The sequence below is a fragment of the Pristiophorus japonicus genome, unplaced genomic scaffold (genome assembly GCF_044704955.1).
Source record: "Pristiophorus japonicus isolate sPriJap1 unplaced genomic scaffold, sPriJap1.hap1 HAP1_SCAFFOLD_216, whole genome shotgun sequence".
NCBI classification, from domain to species: Eukaryota; Metazoa; Chordata; class Chondrichthyes; family Pristiophoridae; genus Pristiophorus; species Pristiophorus japonicus.
In genome coordinates, this window is record NW_027251865.1 from 19707 (window position 1) to 44054 (window position 24348).

Sequence of the window (24348 nt, forward strand, 5' to 3'; positions counted from 1 at the left end):
TGTTCAGTTCTACACTCACTGGTTCCCCTCCCCTGAAGCTGCTGACTCTGGCTGGGTTCAGTTCTGCATTCACTGGTTCCCCTCCCCTGAAGGTACTGACTCTGGCTGGGTTCAGTTCTACACTCACTGGTTCCCCTCCCCTGAAGGTACTGACTCTGGTTGGGTTCAGTTCTACACTCACTGGTTCCCCTCCCCTGAAAGTGCTGACTCTGGCTGGGTTCAGTTCTACATTCACTTGTTCCCCGCCCCTGAAGGTACTGACTCTGGCTGAGTTCAGTTCTACATTCACTGGTTCCCCTCCCCTGAAGGTACTGACTCTGGCTGGGTTCAGTTCTACACTCACTGGTGCCCCTCCACTGAAGGTACTGACTCTGGCTGGGTTCAGTTCTACACTCACTGGTTCCCCTCCCCTGAAGGTACTGACTCTGGCTGGGTTCAGTTCTACACTCACTGGTTCCACACCCCTGAAGGAGCTGACTCTGTCTGGGTTCAGTTCTACACTCACTGGTTCCCCTCCCCTGAAGGTACTGACTCTGGCTAGGTTCAGTTCTACCCTCACTGGTTCTCCTCCCCTGAAGATGCTGACTCTGGCTGGGTTCAGATCTACACTGACTGGTTCCCCTCCACTGAAGGTATTAACTCTGGCTGGGTACAGTTCTACACTCACTGGTTCCCCTCCCCTGAAGGTACTGACTCTGGCTGGGTTCAGTTCTACACTCACTGGTTCCCCTCCCCTGAAGATGCTGAATCTGGCTGGGTACAGTTCTACACTCGCTGGTTCACCTCCCCTGAAGGTACTGACTCTGGCTGGGTTCAGTTCTACACTCACTGGTTCCCCTCCCCTGAAGGTACTGACTCTGGCTTGGTTCAGTTCTACACTCACTGGTTCCCCCCCGCTGAAGGTGCTGACTCTGGCTGTGTTCAGTTCCACACTGACTGGTTCCCCTCCCCTGAAGGTACTGACTCTGGCTGCCTACAGTTCTACACTCACTGGTTCCCCTCCCCTGAAGGTACTGACTCTGGCTGGGTTCAGTTCTACACGCACTGGTTCCCCTCCCCTGTAGGTACTGACTCTGGCTGGGTTCAGTTCTACACTCACTGGTTCTCCTCCCCTGAAGGTACTGACTCTGGCTGGGTTCAGTTCTACACTCACTGGTTCCCCTCCCCTGAAGGTACTGACTCTGGCTGGGTTCAGTTCTACACTCACTGGTTCCCCTCGCCTGAAGGTGCTGACTCTGGCTGGGTTCAGTTCAGCACTCATTGGTTCCCCTCCTCTGAAGGTACTGACTCTGGCTGGGTTCAGTTCTACACTCACTGGTTCCCCTCCCGTGAAGGTGCTGACTCTGGCTGGGTTCAGTTCTACACTCACTGGTTCCCCTCCCCTGAATGTACTGACTCTGGCTGGGTTCAGTTCTACACTCACTGGTTCCCCTCCCCTGAAGGTAATGACTCTTGCTGGGTTCAGTTCGACATTCACTGGTTCCCCTCCCCTGAAGGAACTGACTCTGGCTGGGTTCAGTTCTGCACTCACAGGTTCCCCTCCCCTGAAGGTGCTGACTCTGGCTGGGTTCAGTTCTACACTCACTGGTTCTCCTCCCCTAAGTTACTGACTCTGGCTGGGTTCAGTTCTACATTCACTGGTTCCCCTCCCCTGAAGGTACTGACTCTGGCTGGGTTCAGTTCTTCACTCACTGGTTCCCCTCCCCTGAAGGTGCTGACTCTGGCTGGGTTCAGATCAGCACTCATTGGTTCCCCTCCCCTGAAGGTACTGACTCTGGCTGGGTTCAGTTCTACACTCACTGGTTCCCCTCCCCTGAAGGTGCTGACTCTGGCTGGGTTCAGTTCTACACTCACTGGATCCCCTCCCCTGAAGGTGCTGACTCTGGCTGGGTTCAGTTCTACACTCACTGGTTACCCTCCCCTGAGCGTACTGACTCTGGCTGGGTTCAGTTCTACACTCACTGGTTCCCCTCCCCTGGAGGTAATGACTCTGGCTGGGTTCAGTTCTACACTCATTGGTTCCCCTCCCCTGAAGGTGCTGACTCTGGCTGGGTTCAGTTCTACACTCACTGGTTCCCCTCCCCTGGAGGTGATGACTCTGGCTGGGTTCAGTTCTTCATTCACTGGTTCCCCTCCCCTGAACGTGCTGACTCTGGCTGGGTTCAGTTCAGCACTCATTGGTTCCCCTCCCCTGAAGGTACTGACTCTGGCTGGGTTCAGTTCTACACTCACTGGTTCCCCTCCCCTGAAGGTGCTGACTCTGGCTGGGTTCAGTTCTACACTCACTGGATCCCCTCCCCTGAAGGTGCTGACTCTGGCTGGGTTCAGTTCTACACTCACTGGTTCCCCTCCTCTGAAGGTACTGACTCTGGCTGGGTTCAGTTGTACACTCACTGGTTCCCCACCCGTGAAGGTACTGACTCTGGCTGGGTTCAGTTCTACACTCACTTGTTCCCCTCCCCTGAAGGTACTGACTCTGGCTGGGTTCAGTTCTACCCTCACAGGTTCCCGTCCCCTGAAGGTAATGACTCTGGCTTGGTTCAGTTCGACATTCACTGGTTCCCCTCCCCTGAAGGAACTGACTCTGGCTGGGTTCAGTTCTACACTCACTGGTTCCCCTCCCCTGAAGGTGATGACTCTGGCTGGGTTCAGTTCTACACTCACTGGTTCTCCTCCCGTGAAGGTGCTGACTCTGGCTGGGTTCAGTTCTACACTCACTGGTTCCCCTCCCCTGAATGTACTGACTCTGGCTGGGTTCAGTTCTACACTCACTGGTTCCCCTCCCCTGAAGGTAATGACTCTTGCTGGGTTCAGTTCGACATTCACTGGTTCCCCTCCCCTGAAGGAACTGACTCTGGCTGGGTTCAGTTCTGCACTCACAGGTTCCCCTCCCCTGAAGGTGCTGACTCTGGCTGGGTTCAGTTCTACACTCACTGGTTCTCCTCCCCTAAGTTACTGACTCTGGCTGGGTTCAGTTCTACATTCACTGGTTCCCCTCCCCTGAAGGTACTGACTCTGGCTGGGTTCAGTTCTTCACTCACTGGTTCCCCTCCCCTGAAGGTGCTGACTCTGGCTGGGTTCAGATCAGCACTCATTGGTTCCCCTCCCCTGAAGGTACTGACTCTGGCTGGGTTCAGTTCTACACTCACTGGTTCCCCTCCCCTGAAGGTGCTGACTCTGGCTGGGTTCAGTTCTACACTCACTGGATCCCCTCCCCTGAAGGTGCTGACTCTGGCTGGGTTCAGTTCTACACTCACTGGTTACCCTCCCCTGAGCGTACTGACTCTGGCTGGGTTCAGTTCTACACTCACTGGTTCCCCTCCCCTGGAGGTAATGACTCTGGCTGGGTTCAGTTCTACACTCATTGGTTCCCCTCCCCTGAAGGTGCTGACTCTGGCTGGGTTCAGTTCTACACTCACTGGTTCCCCTCCCCTGGAGGTGATGACTCTGGCTGGGTTCAGTTCTTCATTCACTGGTTCCCCTCCCCTGAAGGTGCTGACTCTGGCTGGGTTCAGTTCAGCACTCATTGGTTCCCCTCCCCTGAAGGTACTGACTCTGGCTGGGTTCAGTTCTACACTCACTGGTTCCCCTCCCCTGAAGGTGCTGACTCTGGCTGGGTTCAGTTCTACACTCACTGGATCCCCTCCCCTGAAGGTGCTGACTCTGGCTGGGTTCAGTTCTACACTCACTGGTTCCGCTCCTCTGAAGGTACTGACTCTGGCTGGGTTCAGTTGTACACTCACTGGTTCCCCACCCGTGAAGGTACTGACTCTGGCTGGGTTCAGTTCTACCCTCACAGGTTCCCGTCCCCTGAAGGTAATGACTCTGGCTTGGTTCAGTTCGACATTCACTGGTTCCCCTCCCCTGAAGGAACTGACTCTGGCTGGGTTCAGTTCTACACTCACTGGTTCCCCTCCCCTGGAGGTAATGACTCTGGCTGGGTTCAGTTCTACACTCATTGGTTCCCCTCCCCTGAAGGTGCTGACTCTGGCTGGGTTCAGTTCTACACTCACTGGTTCCCCTCCCCTGGAGGTGATGACTCTGGCTGGGTTCAGTTCTTCATTCACTGGTTCCCCTCCCCTGAAGGTGCTGACTCTGGCTGGGTTCAGTTCAGCACTCATTGGTTCCCCTCCCCTGAAGGTACTGACTCTGGCTGGGTTCAGTTCTACACTCACTGGTTCCCCTCCCCTGAAGGTGCTGACTCTGGCTGAGTTCAGTTCTACACTCACTGGATCCCCTCCCCTGAAGGTGCTGACTCTGGCTGGGTTCAGTTCTACACTCACTGGTTCCCCTCCTCTGAAGGTACTGACTCTGGCTGGGTTCAGTTGTACACTCACTGGTTCCCCACCCGTGAAGGTACTGACTCTGGCTGGGTTCAGTTCTACCCTCACAGGTTCCCGTCCCCTGAAGGTAATGACTCTGGCTTGGTTCAGTTCGACATTCACTGGTTCCCCTCCCCTGAAGGAACTGACTCTGGCTGGGTTCAGTTCTACACTCACTGGTTCCCCTCCCCTGAAGGTGCTGACTCTGGCTGGGTTCAGTTCTACACTCACTGGTTCTCCTCCCCTAAGGTACTGACTCTGGCTGGGTTCAGTTCTACATTCACTGGTTCCACTCCCCTGAAGGTACTGACTCTGGCTGGGTTCAGTTCTACACTCACTGGTTCCCCTCCCCTGAAGGTTCTGACTCTGGCTGTGTTCAGTTCTACATTCACTGGTTCCCCTCCGCTGAAGGTACTGACTCAGGCTGGGTTCAGTTCTACACTCACTGGTTCCCCTCCCCTGAAGGTGCTGACTCTGTTTGTGTTCAGTTCTACACTCACTGGTTCCCTTCCCCTGAAGGTGCTGACTCTGGCTGGGTTCAGTTCGACAGTCACTGGTTCCCCTCCCCTGAAGGTACTGACTCTGGCTAGGTTCAGTTCTACACTCACTGGTTCCCCTCCCCCAAAGGTAATGACTCTGGCTGGGTTCAGTTCTACACTCACTGGTTCCCCTCCCCTGAGGGTACTGACTCTGGCTGGGTTCAGTTCTACACTCACTGTTTCCCCTCCCCTGGAGGTAATGACTCTGGCTGGGTTCAGTTCTACACTCATTGGTTCCCCTCCCCTGAAGATGCTGACTCTGGCTGGGTTCAGTTCTTCACTCACTGGTTCCCCTCCCCTGAAGGTGCTGACTCTGGCTGGGTTCAGATCAGCACTCATTGGTTCCCCTCCCCTGAAGGTACTGACTCTGGCTGGGTTCAGTTCTACACTCACTGGTTCCCCTCCCCTGAAGGTGCTGACTCTGGCTGGGTTCAGTTCTACACTCACTGGATCCCCTCCCCTGAAGGTGCTGACTCTGGCTGGGTTCAGTTCTACACTCACTGGTTACCCTCCCCTGAGCGTACTGACTCTGGCTGGGTTCAGTTCTACACTCACTGGTTCCCCTCCCCTGGAGGTAATGACTCTGGCTGGGTTCAGTTCTACACTCATTGGTTCCCCTCCCCTGAAGGTGCTGACTCTGGCTGGGTTCAGTTCTACACTCACTGGTTCCCCTCCCCTGGAGGTGATGACTCTGGCTGGGTTCAGTTCTTCATTCACTGGTTCCCCTCCCCTGAAGGTGCTGACTCTGGCTGGGTTCAGTTCAGCACTCATTGGTTCCCCTCCCCTGAAGGTACTGACTCTGGCTGGGTTCAGTTCTACACTCATTGGTTCCCCTCCCCTGAAGGTGCTGACTCTGGCTTGGTTCAGTTCTACACGCACTGGTTCCCCTCCCCTGTAGGTACTGACTCTGGCTGGGTTCAGTTCTACACTCACTGGTTCTCCTCCCCTGAAGGTACTGACTCTGGCTGGGTTCAGTTCTACACTCACTGGTTCCCCTCCCCTGAAGGTACTGACTCTGGCTGGGTTCAGTTCTACACTCACTGGTTCCCCTCGCCTGAAGGTGCTGACTCTGGCTGGGTTCAGTTCAGCACTCATTGGTTCCCCTCCTCTGAAGGTACTGACTCTGGCTGGGTTCAGTTCTACACTCACTGGTTCCCCTCCCGTGAAGGTGCTGACTCTGGCTGGGTTCAGTTCTACACTCACTGGTTCCCCTCCCCTGAATGTACTGACTCTGGCTGAGTTCAGTTCTACACTCACTGGTTCCCCTCCCCTGAAGGTAATGACTCTTGCTGGGTTCAGTTCGACATTCACTGGTTCCCCTCCCCTGAAGGAACTGACTCTGGCTGGGTTCAGTTCTGCACTCACAGGTTCCCCTCCCCTGAAGGTGCTGACTCTGGCTGGGTTCAGTTCTACACTCACTGGTTCTCCTCCCCTAAGTTACTGACTCTGGCTGGGTTCAGTTCTACATTCACTGGTTCCCCTCCCCTGAAGGTACTGACTCTGGCTGGGTTCAGTTCTTCACTCACTGGTTCCCCTCCCCTGAAGGTGCTGACTCTGGCTGGGTTCAGATCAGCACTCATTGGTTCCCCTCCCCTGAAGGTACTGACTCTGGCTGGGTTCAGTTCTACACTCACTGGTTCCCCTCCCCTGAAGGTGCTGACTCTGGCTGGGTTCAGTTCTACACTCACTGGATCCCCTCCCCTGAAGGTGCTGACTCTGGCTGGGTTCAGTTCTACACTCACTGGTTACCCTCCCCTGAGCGTACTGACTCTGGCTGGGTTCAGTTCTACACTCACTGGTTCCCCTCCCCTGGAGGTAATGACTCTGGCTGGGTTCAGTTCTACACTCATTGGTTCCCCTCCCCTGAAGGTGCTGACTCTGGCTGGGTTCAGTTCTACACTCACTGGTTCCCCTCCCCTGGAGGTGATGACTCTGGCTGGGTTCAGTTCTTCATTCACTGGTTCCCCTCCCCTGAACGTGCTGACTCTGGCTGGGTTCAGTTCAGCACTCATTGGTTCCCCTCCCCTGAAGGTACTGACTCTGGCTGGGTTCAGTTCTACACTCACTGGTTCCCCTCCCCTGAAGGTGCTGACTCTGGCTGGGTTCAGTTCTACACTCACTGGATCCCCTCCCCTGAAGGTGCTGACTCTGGCTGGGTTCAGTTCTACACTCACTGGTTCCCCTCCTCTGAAGGTACTGACTCTGGCTGGGTTCAGTTGTACACTCACTGGTTCCCCACCCGTGAAGGTACTGACTCTGGCTGGGTTCAGTTCTACACTCACTTGTTCCCCTCCCCTGAAGGTACTGACTCTGGCTGGGTTCAGTTCTACCCTCACAGGTTCCCGTCCCCTGAAGGTAATGACTCTGGCTTGGTTCAGTTCGACATTCACTGGTTCCCCTCCCCTGAAGGAACTGACTCTGGCTGGGTTCAGTTCTACACTCACTGGTTCCCCTCCCCTGAAGGTGATGACTCTGGCTGGGTTCAGTTCTACACTCACTGGTTCTCCTCCCGTGAAGGTGCTGACTCTGGCTGGGTTCAGTTCTACACTCACTGGTTCCCCTCCCCTGAATGTACTGACTCTGGCTGGGTTCAGTTCTACACTCACTGGTTCCCCTCCCCTGAAGGTAATGACTCTTGCTGGGTTCAGTTCGACATTCACTGGTTCCCCTCCCCTGAAGGAACTGACTCTGGCTGGGTTCAGTTCTGCACTCACAGGTTCCCCTCCCCTGAAGGTGCTGACTCTGGCTGGGTTCAGTTCTACACTCACTGGTTCTCCTCCCCTAAGTTACTGACTCTGGCTGGGTTCAGTTCTACATTCACTGGTTCCCCTCCCCTGAAGGTACTGACTCTGGCTGGGTTCAGTTCTTCACTCACTGGTTCCCCTCCCCTGAAGGTGCTGACTCTGGCTGGGTTCAGATCAGCACTCATTGGTTCCCCTCCCCTGAAGGTACTGACTCTGGCTGGGTTCAGTTCTACACTCACTGGTTCCCCTCCCCTGAAGGTGCTGACTCTGGCTGGGTTCAGTTCTACACTCACTGGATCCCCTCCCCTGAAGGTGCTGACTCTGGCTGGGTTCAGTTCTACACTCACTGGTTACCCTCCCCTGAGCGTACTGACTCTGGCTGGGTTCAGTTCTACACTCACTGGTTCCCCTCCCCTGGAGGTAATGACTCTGGCTGGGTTCAGTTCTACACTCATTGGTTCCCCTCCCCTGAAGGTGCTGACTCTGGCTGGGTTCAGTTCTACACTCACTGGTTCCCCTCCCCTGGAGGTGATGACTCTGGCTGGGTTCAGTTCTTCATTCACTGGTTCCCCTCCCCTGAAGGTGCTGACTCTGGCTGGGTTCAGTTCAGCACTCATTGGTTCCCCTCCCCTGAAGGTACTGACTCTGGCTGGGTTCAGTTCTACACTCACTGGTTCCCCTCCCCTGAAGGTGCTGACTCTGGCTGGGTTCAGTTCTACACTCACTGGATCCCCTCCCCTGAAGGTGCTGACTCTGGCTGGGTTCAGTTCTACACTCACTGGTTCCGCTCCTCTGAAGGTACTGACTCTGGCTGGGTTCAGTTGTACACTCACTGGTTCCCCACCCGTGAAGGTACTGACTCTGGCTGGGTTCAGTTCTACCCTCACAGGTTCCCGTCCCCTGAAGGTAATGACTCTGGCTTGGTTCAGTTCGACATTCACTGGTTCCCCTCCCCTGAAGGAACTGACTCTGGCTGGGTTCAGTTCTACACTCACTGGTTCCCCTCCCCTGGAGGTAATGACTCTGGCTGGGTTCAGTTCTACACTCATTGGTTCCCCTCCCCTGAAGGTGCTGACTCTGGCTGGGTTCAGTTCTACACTCACTGGTTCCCCTCCCCTGGAGGTGATGACTCTGGCTGGGTTCAGTTCTTCATTCACTGGTTCCCCTCCCCTGAAGGTGCTGACTCTGGCTGGGTTCAGTTCAGCACTCATTGGTTCCCCTCCCCTGAAGGTACTGACTCTGGCTGGGTTCAGTTCTACACTCACTGGTTCCCCTCCCCTGAAGGTGCTGACTCTGGCTGAGTTCAGTTCTACACTCACTGGATCCCCTCCCCTGAAGGTGCTGACTCTGGCTGGGTTCAGTTCTACACTCACTGGTTCCCCTCCTCTGAAGGTACTGACTCTGGCTGGGTTCAGTTGTACACTCACTGGTTCCCCACCCGTGAAGGTACTGACTCTGGCTGGGTTCAGTTCTACCCTCACAGGTTCCCGTCCCCTGAAGGTAATGACTCTGGCTTGGTTCAGTTCGACATTCACTGGTTCCCCTCCCCTGAAGGAACTGACTCTGGCTGGGTTCAGTTCTACACTCACTGGTTCCCCTCCCCTGAAGGTGCTGACTCTGGCTGGGTTCAGTTCTACACTCACTGGTTCTCCTCCCCTAAGGTACTGACTCTGGCTGGGTTCAGTTCTACATTCACTGGTTCCACTCCCCTGAAGGTACTGACTCTGGCTGGGTTCAGTTCTACACTCACTGGTTCCCCTCCCCTGAAGGTTCTGACTCTGGCTGTGTTCAGTTCTACATTCACTGGTTCCCCTCCGCTGAAGGTACTGACTCAGGCTGGGTTCAGTTCTACACTCACTGGTTCCCCTCCCCTGAAGGTGCTGACTCTGTTTGTGTTCAGTTCTACACTCACTGGTTCCCTTCCCCTGAAGGTGCTGACTCTGGCTGGGTTCAGTTCGACAGTCACTGGTTCCCCTCCCCTGAAGGTACTGACTCTGGCTAGGTTCAGTTCTACACTCACTGGTTCCCCTCCCCCAAAGGTAATGACTCTGGCTGGGTTCAGTTCTACACTCACTGGTTCCCCTCCCCTGAGGGTACTGACTCTGGCTGGGTTCAGTTCTACACTCACTGTTTCCCCTCCCCTGGAGGTAATGACTCTGGCTGGGTTCAGTTCTACACTCATTGGTTCCCCTCCCCTGAAGATGCTGACTCTGGCTGGGTTCAGTTCTTCACTCACTGGTTCCCCTCCCCTGAAGGTGCTGACTCTGGCTGGGTTCAGATCAGCACTCATTGGTTCCCCTCCCCTGAAGGTACTGACTCTGGCTGGGTTCAGTTCTACACTCACTGGTTCCCCTCCCCTGAAGGTGCTGACTCTGGCTGGGTTCAGTTCTACACTCACTGGATCCCCTCCCCTGAAGGTGCTGACTCTGGCTGGGTTCAGTTCTACACTCACTGGTTACCCTCCCCTGAGCGTACTGACTCTGGCTGGGTTCAGTTCTACACTCACTGGTTCCCCTCCCCTGGAGGTAATGACTCTGGCTGGGTTCAGTTCTACACTCATTGGTTCCCCTCCCCTGAAGGTGCTGACTCTGGCTGGGTTCAGTTCTACACTCACTGGTTCCCCTCCCCTGGAGGTGATGACTCTGGCTGGGTTCAGTTCTTCATTCACTGGTTCCCCTCCCCTGAAGGTGCTGACTCTGGCTGGGTTCAGTTCAGCACTCATTGGTTCCCCTCCCCTGAAGGTACTGACTCTGGCTGGGTTCAGTTCTACACTCATTGGTTCCCCTCCCCTGAAGGTGCTGACTCTGGCTGGGTTCAGTTCTACACGCACTGGTTCCCCTCCCCTGTAGGTACTGACTCTGGCTGGGTTCAGTTCTACACTCACTGGTTCTCCTCCCCTGAAGGTACTGACTCTGGCTGGGTTCAGTTCTACACTCACTGGTTCCCCTCCCCTGAAGGTACTGACTCTGGCTGGGTTCAGTTCTACACTCACTGGTTCCCCTCGCCTGAAGGTGCTGACTCTGGCTGGGTTCAGTTCAGCACTCATTGGTTCCCCTCCTCTGAAGGTACTGACTCTGGCTGGGTTCAGTTCTACACTCACTGGTTCCCCTCCCGTGAAGGTGCTGACTCTGGCTGGGTTCAGTTCTACACTCACTGGTTCCCCTCCCCTGAATGTACTGACTCTGGCTGGGTTCAGTTCTACACTCACTGGTTCCCCTCCCCTGAAGGTAATGACTCTTGCTGGGTTCAGTTCGACATTCACTGGTTCCCCTCCCCTGAAGGAACTGACTCTGGCTGGGTTCAGTTCTGCACTCACAGGTTCCCCTCCCCTGAAGGTGCTGACTCTGGCTGGGTTCAGTTCTACACTCACTGGTTCTCCTCCCCTAAGTTACTGACTCTGGCTGGGTTCAGTTCTACATTCACTGGTTCCCCTCCCCTGAAGGTACTGACTCTGGCTGGGTTCAGTTCTTCACTCACTGGTTCCCCTCCCCTGAAGGTGCTGACTCTGGCTGGGTTCAGATCAGCACTCATTGGTTCCCCTCCCCTGAAGGTACTGACTCTGGCTGGGTTCAGTTCTACACTCACTGGTTCCCCTCCCCTGAAGGTGCTGACTCTGGCTGGGTTCAGTTCTACACTCACTGGATCCCCTCCCCTGAAGGTGCTGACTCTGGCTGGGTTCAGTTCTACACTCACTGGTTACCCTCACCTGAGCGTACTGACTCTGGCTGGGTTCAGTTCTACACTCACTGGTTCCCCTCCCCTGGAGGTAATGACTCTGGCTGGGTTCAGTTCTACACTCATTGGTTCCCCTCCCCTGAAGGTGCTGACTCTGGCTGGGTTCAGTTCTACACTCACTGGTTCCCCTCCCCTGGAGGTGATGACTCTGGCTGGGTTCAGTTCTTCATTCACTGGTTCCCCTCCCCTGAAGGTGCTGACTCTGGCTGGGTTCAGTTCAGCACTCATTGGTTCCCCTCCCCTGAAGGTACTGACTCTGGCTGGGTTCAGTTCTACACTCACTGGTTCCCCTCCCCTGAAGGTGCTGACTCTGGCTGGGTTCAGTTCTACACTCACTGGATCCCCTCCCCTGAAGGTGCTGACTCTGGCTGGGTTCAGTTCTACACTCACTGGTTCCCCTCCTCTGAAGGTACTGACTCTGGCTGGGTTCAGTTGTACACTCACTGGTTCCCCACCCGTGAAGGTACTGACTCTGGCTGGGTTCAGTTCTACCCTCACAGGTTCCCGTCCCCTGAAGGTAATGACTCTGGCTTGGTTCAGTTCGACATTCACTGGTTCCCCTCCCCTGAAGGAACTGACTCTGGCTGGGTTCAGTTCTACACTCACTGGTTCCCCTCCCCTGGAGGTAATGACTCTGGCTGGGTTCAGTTCTACACTCATTGGTTCCCCTCCCCTGAAGGTGCTGACTCTGGCTGGGTTCAGTTCTACACTCACTGGTTCCCCTCCCCTGGAGGTGATGACTCTGGCTGGGTTCAGTTCTTCATTCACTGGTTCCCCTCCCCTGAAGGTGCTGACTCTGGCTGGGTTCAGTTCAGCACTCATTGGTTCCCCTCCCCTGAAGGTACTGACTCTGGCTGGGTTCAGTTCTACACTCACTGGTTCCCCTCCCCTGAAGGTGCTGACTCTGGCTGGGTTCAGTTCTACACTCACTGGATCCCCTCCCCTGAAGGTGCTGACTCTGGCTGGGTTCAGTTCTACACTCACTGGTTCCCCTCCTCTGAAGGTACTGACTCTGGCTGGGTTCAGTTGTACACTCACTGGTTCCCCACCCGTGAAGGTACTGACTCTGGCTGGGTTCAGTTCTACCCTCACAGGTTCCCGTCCCCTGAAGGTAATGACTCTGGCTTGGTTCAGTTCGACATTCACTGGTTCCCCTCCCCTGAAGGAACTGACTCTGGCTGGGTTCAGTTCTACACTCACTGGTTCCCCTCCCCTGAAGGTGCTGACTCTGGCTGGGTTCAGTTCTACACTCACTGGTTCTCCTCCCCTAAGGTACTGAATCTGGCTGGGTTCAGTTCTACATTCACTGGTTCCACTCCCCTGAAGGTACTGACTCTGGCTGGGTTCAGTTCTACACTCACTGGTTCCCCTCCCCTGAAGGTTCTGACTCTGGCTGTGTTCAGTTCTACATTCACTGGTTCCCCTCCGCTGAAGGTACTGACTCAGGCTGGGTTCAGTTCTACACTCACTGGTTCCCCTCCCCTGAAGGTGCTGACTCTGTTTGTGTTCAGTTCTACACTCACTGGTTCCCTTCCCCTGAAGGTGCTGACTCTGGCTGGGTTCAGTTCGACAGTCACTGGTTCCCCTCCCCTGAAGGTACTGACTCTGGCTAGGTTCAGTTCTACACTCACTGGTTCCCCTCCCCCAAAGGTAATGACTCTGGCTGGGTTCAGTTCTACACTCACTGGTTCCCCTCCCCTGAGGGTACTGACTCTGGCTGGGTTCAGTTCTACACTCACTGTTTCCCCTCCCCTGGAGGTAATGACTCTGGCTGGGTTCAGTTCTACACTCATTGGTTCCCCTCCCCTGAAGATGCTGACTCTGGCTGGGTTCAGTTCTACACTCACTGGTTCCCCTCCCCTGGAGGTGATGACTCTGGCTGGGTTCAGTTCTTCACTCACTGGTTCCCCTCCCCTGAAGGTACTGACTCTGGCTGAGTTCAGTTCTGCACTCACTGGTTCCCCTCCCCTGAAGTTACTGACTCTGGCTTGGTTCAGTTCTACACTCACTGGTTCCCCTACCCTGAAGGTACTGACTCTGGCTGGGTTCAGTTCTACACTCACTGGTTCCCCTCCCCTGAAGGTACTGACTCTGGCTGGGTTCAGTTCTACACGCACTGGTTCCCCTCCCCTGTAGGTACTGACTCTGGCTGTGTTCAGTTCTACACGCACTGGTTCCCCTCCCCTGAAGGTACTGACTCTGGCTGGCTTCAGTTCTACACTCACTGATTCCCCTCCCTTGAAGGTACTGACTCTGGCTGGGTTCAGTTCTACACTCACTAGTTCCCCTCCCCTGAAGGTACTGACTCTGGCTGGGTTCAGTTCTACATGCACTGGTTCCATGCCGTGTAGGTACTGACTCTGGCTGTGTTCAGTTCTACACTCACTGGTTCCCCTCCCCTGAAGGTGCTGACTCTGGCTGGGTTCAGTTCTGCATTCACTGGTTCCCCTCCCCTGAAGGTACTGACTCTGGCTGGGTTCAGTTCTACACTCACTGGTTCCCCTCCCCTGAAGGTACTGACTCTGGTTGGGTTCAGTTCTACACTCACTGGTTCCCCTCCCCTGAAAGTGCTGACTCTGGCTGGGTTCAGTTCTACATTCACTTGTTCCCCGCCCCTGAAGGTACTGACTCTGGCTGAGTTCAGTTCTACATTCACTGGTACCCCTCCCCTGAAGGTACTGACTCTGGCTGGGTTCAGTTCTACACTCACTGGTGCCCCTCCCCTGAAGGTACTGACTCTGGCTGGGTTCAGTTCTACACTCACTGGTTCCCCTCCCCTGAAGGTACTGACTCTGGCTGGGTTCAGTTCTACACTCACTGGTTCCACACCCCTGAAGGTGCTGACTCTGTCTGGGTTCAGTTCTACACTCACTGGTTCCCCTCCCCTGAAGGTACTGACTCTGGCTAGGTTCAGTTCTACCCTCACTGGTTCTCCTCCCCTGAAGATGCTGACTCTGGCTGGGTTCAGATCTACACTGACTGGTTCCCCTCCACTGAAGGTACTGACTCTGGCTGGGTACAGTTCTACACTCACTGGTTCCCCTCCCCTGAAGGTACTGACTCTGGCTGGGTTCAGTTCTACACTCACTGGTTCCCCTCCCCTGAAGGTGCTGACTCTGGCTGGGTACAGTTCTACACTCACTGGTTCTCCTCCCCTGAAGGTACTGACTCTGGCTGGGTTCAGTTCTACACTCACTGGTTCCCCTCCCCTGAAGGTACTGACTCTGGCTGGGTTCAGTTCTACACGCACTGGTTCCCCTCCCCTGTAGGTACTGACTCTGGCTGGGTTCAGTTCTACACTCACTGATTCTCCTCCCCTGAAGGTACTGACTCTGGCTGGGTTCAGTTCTACACTCACTGGTTCCCTTCCCCTGAAGGTACTGACTCTGGCTGGGTTCAGTTCTACACTCACTGGTTCCCCTCGCCTGAAGGTGCTGACTCTGGCTGGGTTCAGTTCAGCACTCATTGGTTCCCCTCCTCTGAAGGTACTGACTCTGGCTGGGTTCAGTTCTACACTCACTGGTTCCCCTCCCGTGAAGGTGCTGACTCTGGCTGGGTTCAGTTCTACACTCACTGGTTCCCCTCCCCTGAAGGTACTGACTCTGGCTGGGTTCAGTTCTACACTCACTGGTTCCCCTCCCCTGAAGGTAATGACTCTTGCTGGGTTCAGTTCGACATTCACTGGTTCCCCTCCCCTGAAGGAACTGACTCTGGCTGGGTTCAGTTCTGCACTCACAGGTTCCCCTCCCCTGAAGGTGCTGACTCTGGCTGGGTTCAGTTCTACACTCACTGGTTCTCCTCCCCTAAGTTACTGACTCTGGCTGGGTTCAGTTCTACATTCACTGGTTCCCCTCCCCTGAAGGTACTGACTCTGGCTGGGTTCAGTTCTACACTCACTGGTTCCCCTCCCCTGAAGGTTCTGACTCTGGCTTGGTTCAGTTCTACACTCACTGGTTCCCCTCCCCTGAAGGTGCTGACTCTGGTTTGGTTCAGTTCTACACTCACTGGTTCCCTTCCCCTGAAGGTGCTGACTCTGGCTGGGTTCAGTTCGACAGTCACTGGTTCCCCTCCCCTGAAGGTACTGACTCTGGCTGGGTTCAGTTCTACACTCACTGGTTCCCCTCCCCTGAAGGTACTGACTCTGGCTGGGTTCAGTTCTACATTCACTGGTTCCCCTCCCCCAAAGGTAATGACTCTGGCTGGGTTCAGTTCTACACTCACTGGTTCCCCTCCCCTGAAGTTACTGACTCTGGCTGGGTTCAGTTCTACACTCACTGGTTCCCCTCCCCTGAAGGTGCTGACTCTGGCTGGGTTCAGTTCTACACTCACTGGTTCCCCTCCCCTGAGGGTACTGACTCTGGCTGGGTTCAGTTCTACACTCACTGGTTCCCCTCCCCTGGAGGTAATGACTCTGGCTGGGTTCAGTTCTACACTCATTGGTTCCCCTCCACTGAAGGTGCTGACTCTGGCTGGGTTCAGTTCTACACTCACTGGTTCCCCTCCCCTGGAGGTGATGACTCTGGCTGGGTTCAGTTCTTCACTCACTGGTTCCCCTCCCCTGAAGGTGCTGACTCTGGCTGGGTTCAGTTCAGCACTCATTGGTTCCCCTCCCCTGAAGGTACTGACTCTGGCTGGGTTCAGTTCTACACTCACTGGTTCCCCTCCCCTGAAGGTGCTGACTCTGGCTGGGTTCAGTTCTACACTCACTGGATCCCCTCCCCTGAAGGTGCTGACTCTGGCTGGGTTCAGTTCTACACTCACTGGTTCCCCTCCCCTGAGCGTACTGACTCTGGCTGGGTTCAGTTCTACACTCACTGGTTCCCCTCCCCTGGAGGTAATGACTCTGGCTGGGTTCAGTTCTACACTCATTGTTTCCCCTCCCCTGAAGGTGCTGACTCTGGCTGGGTTCAGTTCTACACTCACTGGTTCCCCTCCCCTGGAGGTGATGACTCTGGCTGGGTTCAGTTCTTCACTCACTGGTTCCCCTCCCCTGAAGGTGCTGACTCTGGCTGGGTTCAGTTCAGCACTCATTGGTTCCCCTCCCCTGAAGGTACTGACTCTGGCTGGGTTCAGTTCTACACTCACTGGTTCCCCTCCCCTGAAGGTGCTGACTCTGGCTGGGTTCAGTTCTACACTCACTGGTTCCCCTCCTCTGAAGGTACTGACTCTGGCTTGGTTCAGTTGTACACTCACTGGTTCCCCACCCGTGAAGGTACTGACTCTGGCTGGGTTCAGTTCTACACTCACTTGTTCCCCTCCCCTGAAGGTACTGACTCTGGCTGGGTTCAGTTCTACCCTCACAGGTTCCCGTCCCCTGAAGGTAATGACTCTGGCTGGGTTCAGTTCGACATTCACTGGTTCCCCTCCCCTGAAGGAACTGACTCTGGCTGGGTTCAGTTCTACACTCACTGGTTCCCCTCCCCTGAAGGTGCTGACTCTGGCTGGGTTCAGTTCTACACTCACTGGTTCTCCTCCCCTAAGGTACTGACTCTGGCTCGGTTCAGTTCTACATTCACTGGTTCCACTCCCCTGAAGGTACTGACTCTGGCTGGGTTCAGTTCTACACTCACTGGTCCCCTCCTCTGAAGGTTCTGACTCTGGCTGTGTTCAGTTCTACATTCACTGGTTCTCCTCCGCTGAAGGTACTGACTCAGGCTGGGTTCAGTTCTACACTCACTGGTTCCCCTCCCCTGAAGGTGCTGACTCTGTTTGGGTTCAGTTCTACACTCACTGGTTCCCTTCCCCTGAAGGTGCTGACTCTGGCTGGGTTCAGTTCGACAGTCACTGGTTCCCCTCCCCTGAAGGTACTGACTCTGGCTAGGTTCAGTTCTACACACACTGGTTCCCCTCCCCCAAAGGTAATGACTCTGGCTGGGTTCAGTTCTACACTCACTGGTTCCCCTCCCCTGAGGGTACTGACTCTGGCTGGGTTCAGTTCTACACTCACTGTTTCCCCTCCCCTGGAGGTAATGACTCTGGCTGGGTTCAGTTCTACACTCATTGGTTCCCCTCCCCTGAAGATGCTGACTCTGGCTGGGTTCAGTTCTACACTCACTGGTTCCCCTCCCCTGGAGGTGATGACTCTGGCTGGGTTCAGTTCTTCACTCACTGTTTCCCCTCCCCTGAAGGTACTAACTCTGGCTGAGTTCAGTTCTGCACTCACTGGTTCCCCTCCCCTGAAGTTACTGACTCTGGCTTGGTTCAGTTCTACACTCACTGGTTCCCCTACCCTGAAGGTACTGACTCTGGCTGGGTTCAGTTCTACACTCACTGGTTCCCCTCCCCTGAATGTACTGACTCTGGCTGGGTTCAGTTCTACACGCACTGGTTCCCCTCCCCTGTAGGTACTGACTCTGGCTGTGTTCAGTTCTACACTCACTGGTTCCCCTCCCCTGAAGGTGCTGACTCTGGCTGTGTTCAGTTCTACACTCACTGGTTCCCCTCCCCTGAAGGTGCTGACACTGGCTGGGTTCAGTTCTACACTCACTGGTTCCCCTCCCCTGAAGTTGCTGACTCTGGCTGGGTTCAGTTCTACACTCACTGGTTCCCCTCCTCTGAAGGTGCTGACTCTGGCTGGGTTCAGTTCTACACTCACTTGTTCCCCTCCTCTGAAGGTGCTGACTCTGGCTGGGTTCAGTTCTACACTCACTGGTTCCCCTCCCGTGAAGGTACTGACTCTGGCTGGGTTCAGTTCTACACTCACTGGTTCCCCTCCCCTGAAGGTACTGACTCTGGCTGGGTTCAGTTCTACACTCACTGGTTCCCCTCCCCTGGAGGTAATGACTCTGGCTGGGTTCAGTTCTACACTCATTGGTTCCCCTCCCCTGAAGGTGCTGACTCTGGCTGGGTTCAGTTCTACACTCACTGGTTCCCCTCCCCTGGAGGTGATGACTCTGGCTGGGTTCAGTTCTTCACTCACTGGTTCCCCTCCCCTGAAGGTGCTGACTCTGGCTGGGTTCAGTTCAGCACTCATTGGTTCCCCTCCCCTGAAGGTACTGACTCTGGCTGGGTTCAGTTCTACACTCACTGGTTCCCCTCCCCTGAAGGTGCTGACTCTGGCTGGGTTCAGTTCTACACTCACTGGATCCCCTCCCCTGAAGGTGCTGACTCTGGCTGGGTTCAGTTCTACACTCACTGGTTCCCCTCCTCTGAAGGTACTGACTCTGGCTTGGTTCAGTTGTACACTCACTGGTTCCCCACCCGTGAAGGTACTGACTCTGGCTGGGTTCAGTTCTACACTCACTTGTTCCCCTCCCCTGAAGGTACTGACTCTGGCTGGGTTCAGTTCTACCCTCACAGGTTCCCGTCCCCTGAAGGTGATGACTCTGGCTGGGTTCAGTTCGACATTCACTGGTTCCCCTCCCCTGAAGGAACTGACTCTGGCTGGGTTCAGTTCTACACTCACTGGTTCCCCTCCCCTGAAGGTGCTGACTCTGGCTGGGTTCAGTTCTACACTCACTGGTTCTCCTCCCCTAAGGTACTGACTCTGGCTCGGTTCAGTTCTACATTCACTGGTTCCACTCCCCTGAAGGTACTGACTCTGGCTGGGTTCAGTTCTACACTCACTGGTTCCCCTCCCCTGAAGGTTCTGACTCTGGCTGTGTTCAGTTCTACATTCACTGGTTATCCTCCGCTGAAGGTACTGACTCAGGCTGGGTTCAGTTCTACACTCACTGGTTCCCCTCCCCTGAAGGTGCTGACTCTGTTTGGGTTCAGTTCTACACTCACTGGTTCCCTTCCCCTGAAGGTGCTGACTCTGGCTGGGTTCAGTTCGACAGTCACTGGTTCCCCTCCCCTGAAGGTACTGACTCTGGCTAGGTTCAGTTCTACACACACTGGTTCCCCTCCCCCAAAGGTAATGACTCTGGCTGGGTTCAGTTCTACACTCACTGGTTCCCCTCCCCTGAGGGTACTGACTCTGGCTGGGTTCAGTTCTACACTCACTGTTTCCCCTCCCCTGGAGGTAATGACTCTGGCTGGGTTCAGTTCTACACTCATTGGTTCCCCTCCCCTGAAGATGCTGACTCTGGCTGGGTTCAGTTCTACACTCACTGGTTCCCCTCCCCTGGAGGTGATGACTCTGGCTGGGTTCAGTTCTTCACTCACTGTTTACCCTCCCCTGAAGGTACTGACTCTGGCTGAGTTCAGTTCTGCACTCACTGGTTCCCCTCCCCTGAAGTTACTGACTCTGGCTTGGTTCAGTTCTACACTCACTGGTTCCCCTACCCTGAAGGTACTGACTCTGGCTGGGTTCAGTTCTACACTCACTGGTTCCCCTCCCCTGAATGTACTGACTCTGGCTGGGTTCAGTTCTACACGCACTGGTTCCCCTCCCCTGTAGGTACTGACTCTGGCTGTGTTCAGTTCTACACTCACTGGTTCCCCTCCCCTGAAGGTGCTGACTCTGGCTGTGTTCAGTTCTACACTCACTGGTTCCCCTCCCCTGAAGGTGCTGACACTGGCTGGGTTCAGTTCTACACTCACTGGTTCCCCTCCCCTGAAGTTGCTGACTCTGGCTGGGTTCAGTTCTACACTCACTGGTTCCCCTCCTCTGAAGGTGCTGACTCTGGCTGGGTTCAGTTCTACACTCACTTGTTCCCCTCCTCTGAAGGTGCTGACTCTGGCTGGGTTCAGTTCTACACTCACTGGTTCCCCTCCCGTGAAGGTACTGACTCTGGCTGGGTTCAGTTCTACACTCACTGGTTCCCCTCCCCTGAAGGTACTGACTCTGGCTGGGTTCAGTTCTACACTCACTGGTTCCCCTCCACTGAAGGTAATGACGCTGGCTGGGTTCAGTTCGACATTCACTGGTTCCCCTCCCCTGAAGGAACTGACTCTGGCTGGATTCAGTTCTACACTCACTGGTTCCCCTCCCCTGAAGGTGCTGACTCTGGCTGGGTTCAGTTCTACACTCACTGGTTCTCCTCCACTGAATGTACTGACTCTGGCTGGGTTCAGTTCTACACTCACTGGTTCCCCTCCCCTGAAGGTACTGACTCTGGCTGGGTTCAGTTCTACACTCACTGGTTCCCCTCCCCTGAAGGTACTGACTCTGGCTGGGTTCAGTTCTACACTCACTGGTTCCCCTCCCCTGAAGGTGCTGACTCTGGCTGGGTTCAGTTCGACAGTTACTGGTTCCCCTACCCCAAAGTTAATGACTCTGGCTGGGTTCAGTTCTACACTCACTGGTTCCCCTCCCCTGAAGATACTGACTCTGGCTGGGTTCAATTCTACACTCACTGGTTCCCCTCCCCCAAAGGTAATGACTCTGGCTGGGTTCAGTTCTACACTCACTGGTTCCCCTCCCCTGAAGTTACTGACTCTGGCTGGGTTCAGTTCTGCACTCACTGGTTCCCCTCCCCTGAAGTTACTGACTCTGGCTGGGTTCAGTTCTGCACTCACTGGTTCCCCTCCCCTGAAGGTGCTGACTCTGGCTGGGTTCAGTTCTACACTCACTGGTTCCCCTCCCCTGAGTGTACTGACTCTGGCTGGGTTCAGTTCTACACTCACTGGTTCCCCTCCCCTGGAGGTAATGACTCTGGCTGGGTTCAGTTCTACACTCATTGGTTCCCCTCCCCTGAAGGTGCTGACTCTGGCTGGGTTCAGTTCTACACTCACTGGTTCCCCTCCCCTGGAGGTGATGACTCTGGCTGGGTTCAGTTCTTCACTCACTGGTTCCCCTCCCCTGAAGGTGCTGACTCTGGCTGGGTTCAGTTCAGCACTCATTGGTTCCCCTCCCCTGAAGGTACTGACTCTGGCTGGGTTCAGTTCTACACTCACTGGTTCCCCTCCCCTGAAGGTGCTGACTCTGGCTGGGTTCAGTTCTACACTCACTGGATCCCCTCCCCTGAAGGTGCTGACTCTGGCTGGGTTCAGTTCTACACTCACTGGTTCCCCTCCCCTGAGGGTACTGACTCTGGCTGGGTTCAGTTCTACACTCACTGGTTCCCCTCCCCTGGACGTAATGACTCTGGCTGGGTTCAGTTCTACACTCACTGGTTCCCCTCCCCTAAAGGTACTGACTCTGGCTGGGTTCAGTTCTACACTCATTGGTTCCCCTCCCCTGAAGGTGCTGACTCTGGCTGGGTTCAGTTCTACACTCACTGGTTCCCCTCCCCTGGAGGTGATGACTCTGGCTGGGTTCAGTTCTTCACTCACTGGTTCCCCTCCCCTGAAGGTGCTGACTCTGGCTGGGTTCAGTTCAGCACTCATTGGTTCCCCTCCCCTGAAGGTACTGACTCTGGCTGGGTTCAGTTCTACACTCACTGGTTCCCCTCCCCTGAAGGTGCTGACTCTGGCTGGGTTCAGTTCTACACTCACTGGATCCCCTCCCCTGAAGGTGCTGACTCTGGCTGGGTTCAGTTCTACACTCACTGGTTCCCCTCCTCTGAAGGTACTGACTCTGGCTGGGTTCAGTTCTACACTCACTGGTTCCCCACCCGTGAAGGTACTGACTCTGGCTGGGTTCAGTTCTACACTCACTTGTTCCCCTCCCCTGAAGGTACTGACACTGGCTGGGTTCAGTTCTACCCTCACTGGTTCCCGTCCCCTGAAGGTAATGACTCTGGCTGGGTTCAGTTCTACACTCACTGGTTCCCCTCCCCTGAAGGTGCTGACTCTGGCTGGGTTCAGTTCTACACTCACTGGATCTCCTCCCCTAAGGTACTGACTCTGGCTGGGTTCAGTTCTACACTCACTGGTTCGCCTCCCCTGAAGGTACTGACTCTGGCTGGGTTCAGTTCTACACTCACTGGTTCCCCTCCCCTGAAGGTACTGACTCTGGCTGGGTTCAGTTCTACATTCACTGGTTCCACTCCCCTGAAGGTACTGACTCTGGCTGGGTTCAGTTCTACACTCACTGGTTCCCCTCCCCTGAAGGTGCTGACTCTGGCTGGGTTCATTTCTACACTCACTGGTTCCCCTCCCCTGAAGGTACTGACTCTGGCTGCGTTCAGTTCTACACTCACTGGTTCCCCTCCCCTGAAGATGCTGACTCTGGCTGGGTTCATTTCTACACTCACTGGTTCCCCTCCCCTGAAGGTACTGACTCTGGCTGGGTTCAGTTCTACACTCACTGGTTCCCCTCCCCTGAAGTTACTGACTCTGGCTGGGTTCAGTTCTACACTCACTGGTTCCCCTCCCCTGAAGGTTCTAACTCTGGCTGTGTTCAGTTCTACATTCACTGGTTCCCCTCCGCTGAAGGTACTGACTCAGGCTGGGTTCAGTTCTACACTCACTGGTTCCCCTCCCCTGAAGGTGCTGACTCTGTTTGGGTTCAGTTCTACACTCACTGGTTCCCTTCCCCTGAAGGTGCTGACTCTGGCTGGGTTCAGTTCGACAGTCACTGGTTCCCCTCCCCTGAAGGTACTGACTCTGGCTGGGTTCAGTTCTACACTCACTGGTTCCCCTCCCCCAAAGGTAATGACTCTGGCTGGGTTCAGTTCTACACTCACTGGTTCGCCGACCCTGAGGGTACTGACTCTGGCTGGGTTCAGTTCTACACTCACTGTTTCCCCTCCCCTGGAGGTAATGACTCTGGCTGGGTTCAGTTCTACCCTCACAGGTTCCCGTCCCCTGAAGGTAATGACTCTGGCTGGGTTCAGTTCGACATTCACTGGTTCCCCTCCCCTGAAGGAACTGACTCTGGCTGGGTTCAGTTCTACACTCACTGGTTCCCCTCCCCTGAAGGTGCTGACTCTGGCTGGGTTCAGTTCTACACTCACTGGTTCTCCTCCCCTAAGGTACTGACTCTGGCTCGGTTCAGTTCTACATTCACTGGTTCCACTCCCCTGAAGGTACTGACTCTGGCTGGGTTCCGTTCTACACTCACTGGTTCCCCTCCCCTGAAGGTTCTGACTCTGGCTGTGTTCAGTTCTACATTCACTGGTTCTCCTCCGCTGAAGGTACTGACTCAGGCTGGGTTCAGTTCTACACTCACTGGTTCCCCTCCCCTGAAGGTGCTGACTCTGTTTGGGTTCAGTTCTACACTCACTGGTTCCCTTCCCCTGAAGGTGCTGACTCTGGCTGGGTTCAGTTCGACAGTCACTGGTTCCCCTCCCCTGAAGGTACTGACTCTGGCTAGGTTCAGTTCTACACACACTGGTTCCCCTCCCCCAAAGGTAATGACTCTGGCTGGGTTCAGTTCTACACTCACTGGTTCCCCTCCCCTGAGGGTACTGACTCTGGCTGGGTTCAGTTCTACACTCACTGTTTCCCCTCCCCTGGAGGTAATGACTCTGGCTGGGTTCAGTTCTACACTCATTGGTTCCCCTCCCCTGAAGATGCTGACTCTGGCTGGGTTCAGTTCTACACTCACTGGTTCCCCTCCCCTGGAGGTGATGACTCTGGCTGGGTTCAGTTCTTCACTCACTGGTTCCCCTCCCCTGAAGGTACTGACTCTGGCTGAGTTCAGTTCTGCACTCACTGGTTCCCCTCCCCTGAAGTTACTGACTCTGGCTTGGTTCAGTTCTACACTCACTGGTTCCCCTACCCTGAAGGTACTGACTCTGGCTGGGTTCAGTTCTACACTCACTGGTTCCCCTCCCCTGAAGGTACTGACTCTGGCTGGGTTCAGTTCTACACGCACTGGTTCCCCTCCCCTGTAGGTACTGACTCTGGCTGTGTTCAGTTCTACACTCACTGGTTCCCCTCCCCTGAAGGTGCTGACTCTGGCTGTGTTCAGTTCTACACTCACTGGTTCCCCTCCCCTGAAGGTGCTGACACTGGCTGGGTTCAGTTCTACACTCACTGGTTCCCCTCCCCTGAAGTTGCTGACTCTGGCTGGGTTCAGTTCTACACTCACTGGTTCCCCTCCCCTGAAGGTGCTGACTCTGGCTGGGTTCAGTTCTACACTCACTTGTTCCCCTCCTCTGAAGGTGCTGACTCTGGCTGGGTTCAGTTCTACACTCACTGGTTCCCCTCCCGTGAAGGTACTGACTCTGGCTGGGTTCAGTTCTACACTCACTGGTTCCCCTCCCCTGAAGGTACTGACTCTGGCTGGGTTCAGTT